Source organism: Crocodylus siamensis, chromosome 7, assembly GCF_052110815.1.
Source record: "Crocodylus siamensis isolate JL-2025a chromosome 7, ASM5211081v1, whole genome shotgun sequence".
NCBI lineage: Eukaryota > Metazoa > Chordata > Crocodylia > Crocodylidae > Crocodylus > Crocodylus siamensis.
Window position 1 is genome coordinate 65,164,165 of NC_143401.1, and position 14,058 is coordinate 65,178,222.

The 14,058-nt window shown below is 44.5% G+C and overlaps 1 protein-coding gene across 3 annotated transcripts in view; it reads right to left on the reverse strand.

Annotated features, from left to right (window-relative positions):
* The window catches only part of SLC16A12 (solute carrier family 16 member 12), a 79,483-nt gene that overhangs the window by 34,881 nt on the left and 30,544 nt on the right, over positions 1-14,058 (reverse strand). Inside the window, exon 1 of one of the 3 annotated variants that reach the window (XM_090058215.1) lies at positions 3,970-4,126. The exons of the other annotated variants lie outside the window; for them this stretch is intronic. The gene's annotated coding sequence lies outside the window, so the exon portion shown is untranslated. Of the gene's footprint in view, positions 1-3,969; positions 4,127-14,058 lie in introns of those variants that run through there. 3 annotated transcript variants of the gene reach the window in all.

The following is a 14,058-nucleotide window of genomic DNA, read 5'->3' on the forward strand; positions in this document are numbered from 1 at the left end:
GCATCTCTACCTGAGATGTTTAGTAAGCACTAGACTAAAACACACAGTCAAATGGGTGGCCAACTTGCTGGAGGGCTGCACCCAGAGGGTGGTAGTGGCTGGGTCCTTCTCACCCTGGAAGGACGTGGGCAGTGGGGTTCCGCAGGGCTCGGTCCTCGAGCCCGCACTGTTCAACATCTTCATCAGTGATTTGGACGAGGGGGTAAAAAGCACCCTGTTCAAATTTGCTGATGACACTAAGATGTGGGGGGACGTGGGCACACTAGAAGGATGCAACAGGCTACAATCAGACCTAGACAGGTTACAAGGGTGGGCGGATGAGAATAGGATGGGTTTCAGCACGGACAAGTGCAAGGTGATGCACCTGGGGAGGAACAACCGGCACCATACCTACAGGTTAGGGAACTCCCCTCTTGTCAGCACGGAGGCGGAAAAGGATCTTGGAGTCATCATTGACTCCAAAGTGAACATGGGTCGGCAGTGTGGGGAGGCAGTAAGGAAGGCCAACTGCACCTTGGCATGCATCCACAGATGAATTTCATGCAGGTCCAAAGAGGCGATCCTCCCCCTCTATGCGGCTCTGGTCAGGCTGCAGTTGGAGTACTGTGTCCAGTTCTGGGCACCACACTTCAAGAGGGATGTGGACAGCATGGAGAGGGTCCAGAGGAGGGCCACTCGCATGATCAGGGGGCAGCAGGCCAGGCCCTATGAGGAGAGGCTACGGGACCTGAACCTGTTCAGCCTCCACAAGAGAAGGCTGAGGGGGGATCTTGTGGCCTGTTACAAACTAGTCAGGGGGGATCAGCAGGCATTGGGGGAGTCACTGTTCCCCCGAGCACTGCCAGGAGTGACCAGGAATAACGGTCACAAGCTGGCAGAGGGTAGGTTTAGGTTAGACATCAGAAGGCGCTATTTCACAGTCAGGGCGGCTAAGGCCTGGAACCAGCTTCCAAGAGAAGTGGTGCAGGCTCCTACCCTGGGGGTTTTTAAGAGGAGGTTAGATGAACACCTTGCTGGGGTCGTTTGACCCCAGTACTCTTTCCTGCCATGGCGGGGGGTCGGACTAGATGATCTGTTCAGGTCCCTTCCGACCCTAGAAACTATGAAACTATGAAATTAGCCGTGCAGTAAATGTTTTGTGTCTAAACATGTGCCCCTATTGGGCCAAAATAAACTAATTGACCTCACAGCAGAATAGCAGCTGGAAATACAAGTACTCATCTGCTGTGGATTTTTTTACTCTGCGGGAGCGCTTACGTAGATACTGACTCAACTGGCTTGGCATGAGGGTGCTTCATGCAGGGGCTGCCTGACAGCTAGCCCTACACTGAAGCACCCTTGTGCTCAACCAGCCCCTCCACAGCACCTTGGACAGGGGGGAGCACCCCCAAGATAGAAGGTTGACCCCGGTGGCCCCCTGCCAGCTGGGGCTGCTTCAACCCAGATCAACATGCTGCAGTCCCAGGTGATCTTGAAGACACAGCACCCCGGAGCAATAAACTCCAGAGCAATAAGCTCCAGAGTTTATTCATGAGCATTAATTGCACATGTAGATGCACCCAAGGAGTAGGTCCGCCAGCAATTAAAAACCAAAGGGAGAGAGCAGGGAAGCTTAGCAAGAGGAAAGAAGTGGTCAACAACAGGAGACAAGTTAGAATGCAAAGAAGCTCAAGCCTAAGAAGGGGCCAGAGCAAAAGGGCCTTTCCTATTCCCCAGAGAAGAGCTACAAGCTTTGATCTACTATGTTATTTGTGTGCGCAAGGGCTATATTTTCATTTAAAGGACTGGCTGAGGAACTCTCCAGACCAAAGCCACCCTGTGAGGCAGCAGGTTTACTAACCCACTTACAACTTGTTTAGTCATAATTTAAATCACATAAAATATTGGCAGCCAGGAATATGTCATCCGATACGTTTGTACTTGCCTAGCACAACAGAGCTCTTTAGTGAGACTGTTAGGTGCTACTGCAACACAAATCATAATAATTAAGATAGGATTCAGGTTGTGGTGGGAGCCACGTCCTCAGCAACTCTATTTCTCTTCTTTTCCACTTCACAGGTCTTTGGAGAGAGATGTAGACTGCTTCTAATCCCATTTGTTGCTCAAATCTCTTATTTCCAACATAAAGAATAACCTGTGTTAAACCAAACATCTGCATTATCTGCCGTTTGGATTATATAATGATTGGATTACATAATCCAATTGCATAATTAGATAAAATGTTATTTGCTCTTAAAAATCAAATGAGAAATCACCAGTGAAATGGTGAAAGCTTTCATGAGAAACCATAAAAATAGATAGTAGAGACACAAATGTTCTTAGGTATAAACTGTACAAGATGGTCACTTTACAAACTCACTTTTACAAGAGGTAGTAACCAAGTTCAAGGTCTTGACCCTTGTCTTCAAGGTACTTGATAGCCAGGGCCTAAGATTTCTAAAAGATCAACTAAATGTCTGTAACCAAGACCACTATTGATGACTTTAATCTTCTGACACAGTAAATTTACCTAACAGAAGAAAAGATAAGCTATGCAGTACCTGAGTCAACACTTTTCTGGGGGTGCCAGCCCAAAACTGTGGAATGACCATTATAAGAAACAAGCCTCATCACAACCCTTGCTACCTGCTGCTCTAAGCAAAAGGTACATTTTTTTTCCTCTTCAAACATAAGCATTTACAACAAGATATGTATATATATTATCAAATACATTACAAAACAGAACACTCCACTGTACAATTTTTACCTTAGGAAAGGACATAGCAAACATTAATCGAATTGCTTAAAGCTCTGAGGAAAGAACCTCAAAGATGTCAGTAATGAGTATGATTTAAAAATCTTTTTTAATTAAATGCAATCTTTAATTCCTTGATCACATAGAATGTTCTTCCCAGGGCTCACAAAGGACAGTGATAACTTACATGAACAGCCATTCTATACTTCTGGTTCTTCCGTGCTGGCAAATGTGCTCCCAGTCAGCCACACCAACCAAGAGTCACAGAGGATGGAGGATTCTCTTCTCCCAGTCCTGGCACTGTTCAGCTCCTGGCTCCCCCCAGGAACAAATCAGCACCAGGAGTAGGTTGCTGTATGCTGCGCCCTGTCCCAGCACTGCTCAGCTCCCAGCTCCTGTGGGGAGATGGGAGCCATGCAGCACTGGGACTGGGGATCTCTCTGCTTCCTCACTCTGCCAGGGGCTCACTGGGAGCTGTCCCACTCCTGGCACAGCTGTTAGCAAGCCCCCTACTGGGCAGGGGAGCTCCGCTGGGCACAGGGCTTGGTGGCATCTGTGTCCTGATGTGCACAGGGCCAGCAAAGTGCTGCCTGGCCCAGTGTGCATTGGTACTGGGCCTCATGCCCCTAGCCAGACCCGAGGCTAGCACCCCTGGAGCTTCTCCTGGTTGCTATAGAAGGACAGAGCAGGACAGGAGCAGATTTGCTCCCAAGGAGCAGATTTTCTTCCAACAGGGTACATGTGTACATTGGTGATGCGTAAGGGGTGCATGTGGGTGCAAGTGCACCCCCTGAGATTGGCTGTGCACCCCCTGGAAGCACCAGCCCCAAAATTGGAAGTGCTGGTAGAAGTGCACTTCCAGTTTTGCCACTGGATCAGCAATTGAAACTGGAGGCTCTCCTCCCCCCGCCCCCGCCAGCAATCTGGTGCCCCCCAGACTGAGGAGGCACCAGTTGCCCATACATGTGTAGACACATTCCCAGAGAAGGCTTACTGCACAGTATTTTACTGCTGCTTTAAGCAAAAGGTGCTATCATCTCTTTGTCACGTCCCACTCCCTTTTCCCCTCAACACGGGTTCAGGGAATCAGAGAAAATTAGGCTGGAAGGGACCTCAGGAGGTCATCTAGTCCACCCCCTGCTCAAAGCAGGACCATCCCCAACTATATTATTCCAGCCAGGACTTTGTTGCACTGGGCCTTAAAAACCTCCAAGGTCCCCTGCTTTTCCACTTACCTCGGGGTTTTGTTCTCCATCCCCTGCCTCGGGGCTTTGTTCTCCATCCCCTGGCGAACCTAATTTAAAGCCTTCCTCACTAGGTTAGCGAGCCTGTCTGCAAAGATTCTCTTTCCTCTCTTCATTAGATGGAGACCGTCTCTTCCTAGAAATCCTTCTTCCTGGAACAATATCCCATGGTCAAAGAAGCCAAACCCCTGCTGGCAACACCACTGAATTTAGGAAAGAATAACCAAAATAGTTTAACTATTTGCACTTCGTTTTGCTCTTTCTTAGAATGCTTTAACATGCCCATGACTCTAAAAAGGGCAAAACAATGAGCAAATAGTTAAACTATTTTGGCTATTCTTTCCCAAATTCAGTCTGAAGTGGTCACCCCCCGCAGAAAAGCTTTCAGCCAATAAGTCAAAATTTTATAAAGTTGTAAGCAATGTAAAATAAGAGAGCAAATGAGAACGGTTTAGCAAACTTAATGACAGGGAGTAGTACCAGCCCTGCCAAGAAGAGAGGAGAATTAATCTCATGGACTTTTCCCTCAGTGAACCCTCGATATGGTCCTTCCAGTGAATTAATAAATAACTTAAATAATGTATGTGGTAGATGTTGCTGCATCTGTCTACTGCACATTCTTTGTAGCATTCTGGCAATGTGATTCTTAAGTCAGAAAACTTCATACGGCAAAAATCAACTGTTAGTTTCTAATCTTGTATCTCCCTTGTGCTGCAGACTGAAAAAAGGTATTCAAATGTACCAATAATGCACAAAACTATGTGACCTTCTCCTCCCCTCCCCTTTACTACCACTTCTTATTCTCTCCTCTGCAGCATCTTGTCTTAAACTAGCTATTAAGTTTTTCAAATTCAGAAAATGTAACCTAGAATGTATTTAACAACTTTCAGTCTTGGGGGAAACCCTGATCCCAACTGATGGGACTGTGTGTGACTATAAGTCACGTAGAGCATGTTCTTTTGGATGAAGGGAAGTCGGATTAAGCGGAAAGATCACTTAAGGTTTTGCACTTTGAAGCCTCTCTTGGGTAATTTTCATTCAGGCATTAAAATGAATTTGCCTTATAATGAGGTCATGGGAGGATCCAGGCTGAAAAGATAGTGGAACTTCTGCTGACACGGGAATCAGACTGAAAAGGAGTCATTCTTTAGTGAGCTGGCTTGCCAGTTAAAATGTTAGGTTCTAATATGACAAAATAAATAGCTATCAATTACTTTTACAGCCGGTTAGGAAACAACTGTTACTAAGATAATCTCCCTGACTGTTATCTGCAAAGCCAGCAGAACAAAAAAGGACAAGTTTACTAAAAGAGCACACTTGCAGACTCTCACCTCCTGGTGAAAGGAGAACACAGAAATCCACTGCAACCTAGCAACTGGCCTGCACACATCAGGTAAGCTACCAGCCTTTTAGAAAAAATGGCATATAGCCAATAAAGCACTCACCATGCCTCTCTGTCCATCTGTCCTTGCAAAGTAAAGATGTTGTTTTTTAAAGAGACTAATACAACAGTGATGACAGAAACTCTTTGGAGTGAAGGAACATTTTAAAAAACATTATTCCAACTTGTAGAAATAAGGGTTTTTCCCCCCCCCCTTTCCAATTTTTTTTTGACATCCACTACAGAATTTTTGGTTATAAACACATTTTAAAATAGCTAATGTGCCCATTACAAATTCTAGATGCTTTTTGTAAGATTCTGATCCATAGTAGGATATTGCTTTGTGATAGGGAGTCATAGTGCCAGATTCAAATCATCACTTCATCTAGATAAAAGCTATAGCTCTGTTATAGTCAATGGACCTTATTTTCAGTGACATTGAGGCTTCTTTATACTGCTTTGCATGTGTAAAAGAGGCCAAAAAAGTGGAAATAACATTCTCTTGCACTATCAGAGCAATGTAAAAGGTCTTCTGTGTACCTTAGAATCAGGCCCAATGGCTCGGGACAGACATTAAAAAAGCCTGAGCCTGAATTGATTCAACCTTTACAGGTTAGTCTAACCTGGCTAGACTGAACCAGTTTCCAACCATACAGACAATCTCTCCGGACTGAGGAAATTTAGGCACATGCCTGCAGTGAGTGGTTCAGGTGAAAGCTGGGGGTGCTGGAGCAGCCCTCCTTTCCCTTGCAGAGCTGAGCTAAGGAGGCTGTGGCCAGGTTACAGCAGGGCTTTGATTAGGGAAGGGTGTAAACCCCCCACCTGCCTGCAGTCCCCAACTTTTCCCAGCTTGCTGCTCAAGGGGCAGGAGTGTTGCCAGCCCCCAGCCAGCACTGAGGCAAAGGTGGGGTGTGCAGTGCATGCATCTGTTGATGATATGGAGCTTTTCAATCTCCCTCCCTGTTTCTGTATACTGTCTGCACCAAGCTGACAGGCAAGCAAGATGGGGTGAGGAGGCTGATAAGAGTGTCACCCCTGTCTCAGTGTTTATCACCCCATTAAGAAAACAGAGGGACATTACCAGCTACCTGTTGATTCTGCTTGTTGATTCAGCATGGACCCAGCAGTGGTCTGCTAGCTAATACAGATACATTCTCTGCAAGGCAGAGGGCAGGGAGAAATTTCAGCTTAGCAGGAAGTGGTGATGGGAAGGGGGAAAGCAAACAGCTCTTAAACAGCTTTTCTGAGGAAAGACATTAAGCTACCTGTTGAATTGCTCCAAAAAGCCTGTCTTCCTCTGTCATCTCCCACAGCACAGGCTGTAGCCAGCCTGTGGTTTGCTAATTAATGCTGAAGTGTCTGTGAGGAATGGGGGAATGCCTGCTTAGCACAGAGTAGGGAGGAAAGCTGGGGAGCAGAAGCCAGGCAGATGCCTGCAGAGACTGCCGGGCTTCAGTGAGGCAGTGAAGGGGAGAAGCCAGCCCTGCTGTGCAACAGAGAGCCTTGCCCAGCCTGAGAGCATGCTGGGAAGCTGGGGGACTCTGATTTATCTTAAACCAGCAAGGGGTCTGGGACAGACATTGTATAGACCAGTTTCAGCCAAATCAGTTAAGTCTGATACTACATTCATCCAGGTTTATCTCAAACTGGTTTCAGTCATTTTCAAATGGATTTATATGCACTGAACATCTGTTCTGTTACAGGTTAAGACCAGTGTCTGACCACTTAAACCGGTTTATGTGTAATGTCTGTCCCTAGCCCAATGGATTAGTCCAAATTTATACCCAATAATAGAGGTCAGACTCCAGCTCATCATTTTACATTAATTACATAATACAGAAAAAATGGGATTTGTAATTTTCATCAGATGTCATATGAGTAGCAAGTGATTTACTGCTTGGTTAGTGGAAAAGTTCTAAGAAAAAGTTGTGTGTGAATACTTAGTATGTGATATTCACTATTTTAGCATTGATGATTGTGATTGTTCCTATACAATTTATTGCCTCAGTCTTCTGACGTGACCATGGCAAGCTACTGATATTACATGCATTTCTGGAATTAATTAATACACGTATAAGTTTACAATGTCTTTCCTGTGACGTACACAACTCTGAAAATCACTTTTTTCAGAACATTTGTGGAAACAAATGTTTATGGAATGTAAACACAAAACATGATAAGGGTAACTGAGGCAAATTCATTAAAAAAAATTAGAGTGATTATTACAAGTTGGGGGCAGGGTCTGAGTGCACTGTTCACGTAGCTAGAATAGTTTTACTATCTAAATATGTACTTTTTTATTTTACTCTTCTAGCTTTTGCATGAATCTTCTCTTGCTTTTATTTTCTGTTTTCTGAATGTTGAGTTTACCATTAACAACGGAAGAAAAGAAAGACAAAGATTAGGAATGTAAAGGGGATGGGGAAAAAACAAAAAGAAGAGCAAAAGATAGGGAAAAAGTGGGAGAGGAGAAAGAAGAAACATCTGATAAATGCTGTGAGGAAGTTGACTCATGGGACCCACATGGTCTGCAAATGATTCCTTAATGCATTCTAAAAGAGCTGCTTGCTCCAGAATGGTTTTTAAAGGAACATGGATGCACCTCATCCATAGTGTATAAACCTAAAGGAGAGAGAATACCCTAAATCAAGCAAAAGATGATGAAAAGTCACCAGTATATGATATTGTGTGCTGCAATGCTATAATCAGATGCTCTGTTTCATCTTATGGCATCAGGATTATTTCTTCCCTACTCAATGGTGGTGCCTTTAGAAGTTTACTAGATATGTTATTCATTTTCTAAATATAATCAAAGATATTAGTACATCTATAATTTGCACACTTCTTTTTGAAAGAGTTATTTGGGGGTAATACATGAGTGGAAGAAATTGATGGACCCCAGAAATCTGGTCAAATGACTCATCAGGAAATAATATCTTTTCTGGCCTCCCCGAGCACTTGTGCATATGACAAGGATTTAATCTCCAAGGTTTTATTCTATGCCCCCTGAACTGAAATGGTGAGTGAGGCATAGAATAAAACCCTGAGGACTAAACAGTTAAAATGCTTTCATCACATTACAGCGAGGGGCCTAATCCTTTTGTCAGAGCCGGAGCCTGCCCACAGCCGGAGGGTGAGCTGCCTGAGGACCAAGCGGGCACTGAGCTGCTGGGGGTCCTGGCTCTTCCCTCTGCAGTGGCAACGCGCTGTGGGACCACCCAGGCAGACTGCTAGCAGGCCAGGTGCTGCTCCAGCTCAGAGGTGCCGGGTCCAACTTCTCCACAAAAACACCTGGGCTTCCAACGCCTTGCATGCCATCCCTGCTGCCTTCTCCTGCCACCAGGTCCCCCAGCCACTCTCCTGCCGCCTCTCTGCACTGCTCCTGGGCCAAGCCAGCCCATTTAGAGGCGGCCCCAGCCATCCTGCTGGCCACAGGACCCTGCTTTCAAGCAGAAGTGGCAAGGGGCCCAATCCTTGCTGTTGCAGAGCCTCCTCCACCCCCACGCCTGGGGGACAAACTGCTGGCGAGTCAAAACACCCCTGAACTGGGGCGGGGGGGAGTCCTTCCCTCCACAGCAGCAGCACCATCTGGGTCACCCAGTGGGCTGCTAGTGGACTCTGGGCTGCCCCAGCTCACACACAGCACCTGGCCAGGTCCAACTCTTCCCTGAGCCTGCCTGGGGAGCAACACCTGGTAGGCTTCCAGCAGGCAGGCTTGGGAAGAGTTGAATCAGGCTGGATGCTGCCTCTGAGTTGGGGCCACCCCTAGACTGCTCGCAGCCTGCCTGGGCAGTCCTGGGGTGCTGCTGCCACAGACAGAAGGACTGGGGCTCTTTTACAGCTCAGGGGCCGCTCAGCCTACTGGCAGCTCACCCCTCAGCTGCAGGGTGGGAGGGGGAAGGGAGGGTACAAGGACCGGTTCTCACTGCTGCTGCTTGAAAACAGGATCCTGTGGCCGGCAGGATACCTGGGACTGCCCAGGAGTGGGCTGAATTGCCCCTGGGGTACTATGGGAAGGCACCAGGAAGGCAGATAGGTTTGCTGGTGGCCAGAGAAGGTGGTGGGGATGGTGCACAGGGTGCTGGAAGCCTGGCTGGGCTTGAGGAAGTCTTGGATTGAGCACCTCTGAGCTGAGGCAGCACCTGGCCAGCTAGCAGCCCGCCCGGATTTCCAGCACCCCGTGCACTGTCCCTGCCACCTTCTCCAGCTGCCAACAAACCCAGCCACCCTCCTGCTGCCTTCCTGTGCTGCTCCAGGAGCAAGCTTGGGTGACCCCAGCCATTCTGCTGGCTGCAGGACCCACCTTTCAAGCACAACCGGCAAGGGGCCCAATCATTATTTCCTGTGGAGCCTGCTCGCCTCTCCCATAGCTGAGGGAGCAAGCTGACAGCTGCATCCTTGCAATTTGCATCACTGCAAACTAAAGTACATCCAGATGTAGTTTAGTTTGCAACAATGCAAAGTTATTTAAAACTCCCAAAAGTCTTACACATGTATACTGTGATGCCATTATGCCACAGAGTGACATTTTTGTCATGTGTACATGTTAATGGAGTCACATGGAGAACTACCTCCTCTGCTTTTTTTTCCAGGGCAATTTAAATGTAGGCGTTTAAATCTGAACTCTGGCAGTCAACTAGATTTCAAGTTGTTCTTTAACTCATGGGAAACAAATACCCTTTAATTCTGTAAGGCCCTTGGGATTCAAAGGCTTTTTTCTATTTCAAATATATTTTCTCCAGTAATGAAATGAGCATTTTGCATCCTCTGTGGGTTATATAACTGAAAAAGAACAGCTTGTTTTTATTCCATCAGAGGCTATTTATCAAGACCTGTGATTATGACTTTGCCTTCTTTTAAAAATGACCCAGGCAGGCCCTTCCAGCCCTATGTTCCTGTGTAAAAATAACTTTTTATAAAATCTTAGTGCTGCTGCCCAATTGTCTCAGATTCCTTCTGTGCTTAGTTATGTCTCTGTATAACCAGTAGATAAAACTAATGTTCGTGCTTTGCTGTGATAATAGTGGGATTTACACATCATGACACAGGTTAGCCAGTTAAACATTTGTCCTCATGAGAACCGGTCATTCTGAGGAGTGTACATATTTAGACACACAAGGATGTTTGTTTAACTTTTAAGTACATCTCCCTATCTCTAGTGCTTCCTATATGATGTTCCAAATAGTAATGAAAAAATATATCTGATTTACCCAAAGAACCTTGTTTGGCAAGAAAAAAGAATATTTATTCAAATGAAATTTAGTGATTGTTGTCTGTATAGAGAGAATTTGGCCACATTTTGAATCAATATTGCAGCACCCTGAGATAGATCATCCTAATGTTTAGAATAATTTATTAGTATCAATCAACTTATATTTCTTAATACTTTTTATATCACAATAACTTTAAGGAAATATGTACACAAAGACATTAACAGATTTTTGTCCACAATAAGATCCTTACATATAATTGAGTTTAATTAGCCAGCATGATAAAGTTTTTGTTGAAAAGGGGGACTAGGCTAATTGGTAAGTGTGGGTCACTCTAACACTTCTTATTTATTGTACAAATCTCTGCTTTAATGAATTACATTTTTGTTTGCAAGGCTGATACAGCTGGGTCTGAGAGGCTACAAACAGACAACGCATTTGTCTCAGGATAAACCATTTTAACTCAAGACAAATTGCAATCATTAAGACATCTATGTCTGTTGTCCTGTTAGAAATATTATTAAAAATGTATAATGAATAGAGTGTTGTTAGAACTGCACAGTTTGTATCTCGTACCTGATAAGGAGAAACACCACCAAGGACATCGCGCTAATTTACTATCTCTTTGTAACACTAAATCACACATACCTTCAAACTCCTCTGCCTCTACTCTTGTAGATTACAGAAACTGTGATTTAATTGGCTGTGTCCTTGGAGGAGAGAGGGGTTTGAACTTTTGGTAACCTGGAGAGCTTTCTAAGCATGCGTAATTAGCTAATGCATATATGCCTATCCGCCCCACATACTTAAGTAGTTAATTATAATGCACATGCGACGGATGACGTGACGTCATTTCATGTATGTTTGTAAGAACCGGAAATGAGTTGTAAGAGTTCCTGTTTCTGCACACGTGCCCAGGAGAGGGGGGATAAAAGCCGGCTGAGAGTTTTCCTCGCGGGCAGAGTGGTCTTTTGTCTTCACTCTGACCCTATTTGCAAATATATCCTTTGTGTTACTAACAATGTGTGCCTGAGGAATTATTATTCGTGAGCCTCCAAAGAAACGAACCGCGATTTTTATATCAGTCCCAAGATAGATAAACCTTAAAAAGATTCACAGAGTAAGAGGTAGGCCTCGCTGGAGCACTGATCAATAAAGATTTCCCTCAATTGATGTGGTACATGCGTTCCTGAAGAATGCCGCATAAATCGAATTTGAATAAAGCAAACCCACTTTATAATGTAAGGAATAGGGATAGGTTTCTGTGTCAGCTGCTCCCGGGGCCGCTCCAGCATGGCTGAGGAGAGTGAGGACAAGCAGAGCCCCAAGCGGCGTGGGGTGCAGCACTCACCCAAGTCCCAGCTGCAGCAGTCCTGGGAGCTGCCAGCACTAGATGCCTGCAGCCACTGGGCTGCACCATGCCCCAACCCCCCCCGGGGCTCTGCCTGTCCCCACTCACCCCAGCTCCTGCTGCAGCTGTCCCAGGAGTGGCCGATGTCAGCTCCCTGTAGCTGCTGGGCTGCACCGTGCCCTGATTTACCTGCTTAGGGGGGTGGGGGAATGTCTATGACGATTACATAAGAGCAAATTTACCTTACATGTAATAAATTATGGTTCTAAATATGTTCATTGCATAAGAGCAAATCCAAATATAAAGACCCCGCATAAATCTGGGGAAACTTGTACATACTTTTCACACAAAGGCTTTGCTAAAGCACTGGCCAAAGCAGTCCTAGCCAATGCACAAACTCCTTATGTAACTTTGCATGTGGCCCAGATGTGCACTCCTGCCAAGAGATGGGAGGGGGAAATGGCTGTTCAAGATGTAGGACAGTCCAGTACCTGCATGATAAGATTGGAACAGGAACATAAGGGCCAGGATGTGAAACAAACCCATGGTTTGAGACATTCAAGAGACATTCAAGATACAGATGGAATGCAATATGTAATTAATTTTGATCATCGCGTAAAAGGAGGTTTGGAAAGTATGAGAACTTTGCAGCGGTCAAGGGGAGCCTACATTGTGTTGTGTTGACTACCTTGTCACAGATAGAAACGCCTTAACGCCTGGCCTGATGTATTTGACAGTCCAAAATGCATCAGTGCTGTGCTTATGTAAACAATAAACTTGGCTGAATCTTTGCCACTAAACCAAGCCTGTGGTTGTTTTTAAGACAAAACTGGTGTCAGGATCTCCTGGCTCTGATTTTTCCCAACACTACAGTTCCTGAGACTTCAACACTAACGACACATCAGTAATACCTTATGAGAACAACGACAACACTAATAACACCCAATGACAAGAGGCAGTAATAGTTTATCCCAGAGTGTCATAAAGTGCATCTAAACAGTTATCTTGGGATATCAACATTGAAGTAATGGCAGAAAAGTACTAGTGCATATAGCCACCACTAAACCTGATTAGAAGGATGATACACGTACACGCTAATCCAGGGATATTCCTGTTCTGGGACAAACTCAAGGACAACTTGCCACAGGGACAAATGCAATGTCTGTTCCTAGCCAGACAAACATTTTTAGTGCTCTCATTTTACAAATCACATTTTGTTTTCAGTTCAGCCATTCAACCACACTGAAAAACATTAAATCCTTCAGTAGTAATCATAGCGATTATTTGGTTAAAGCACCCATTTTTAAAGACTCCTGATTTTCTGGTTTATATACATACTAGTCTATACTATGCATTGTATTTTGACTCTGCAGTCTAAATTTTTATAATAAATTATCATATATAGTCATATGTGCCTTTGAAAAACATACTAAAGCAGACTGCAGTAAATCTTTTGCAAGCATTTCAGTTTATCATCTAAATATTTTTAGACCAATTTCAGTCTGACATTATAAATCTTTAATTTGTATAAAAGTTTACAATGATGGACTAACGTATAACAAAGAATAGTAATAATTCATTATATTTGAGTGGTGCCTGTATGCTCCATATCCAGATATGGGCCTCACTGTGCTAGGAATTTTACAAACATATGATAAAAAGACTATTCTTTGTCCAGTAAAAACCTTCCAAAATAGAGAAGATAGATGAAATGTGAGAAAGAACGATATTACTTATTAACAGAGCATGCATGATGACAAGTAGCTTCATTTGTTTAGTTTTCTGTTTTAAATTAAGAAAGAGAGAGAGAGAGTGTGTGTAGTGCGGGCTGCTAATATGAGCAAGGAAAATGGAAGGGAATGAAGTAAAAGGAGCATGAAAAAGGGCCATATTGAGAGAAGAGGGAAGGAGAAAGTCTAACGGGGAGGATGAAGGGCAAAGAGAATAAAGTTGCAACAGAAAGACTGTATATAGGAGTAAGTTAGGAGGAGATGAAAACAACCATTTGGAAAGGAGGAAAAATGTGCAGAATCAAAACATGAACAAAATAAATGTGAAACTAAACTTTGGATATTGTAAGGTTCTTATCACCCTGGACACTTCGGATATATTAACTGCACTTAAAACTTGAACTTCCA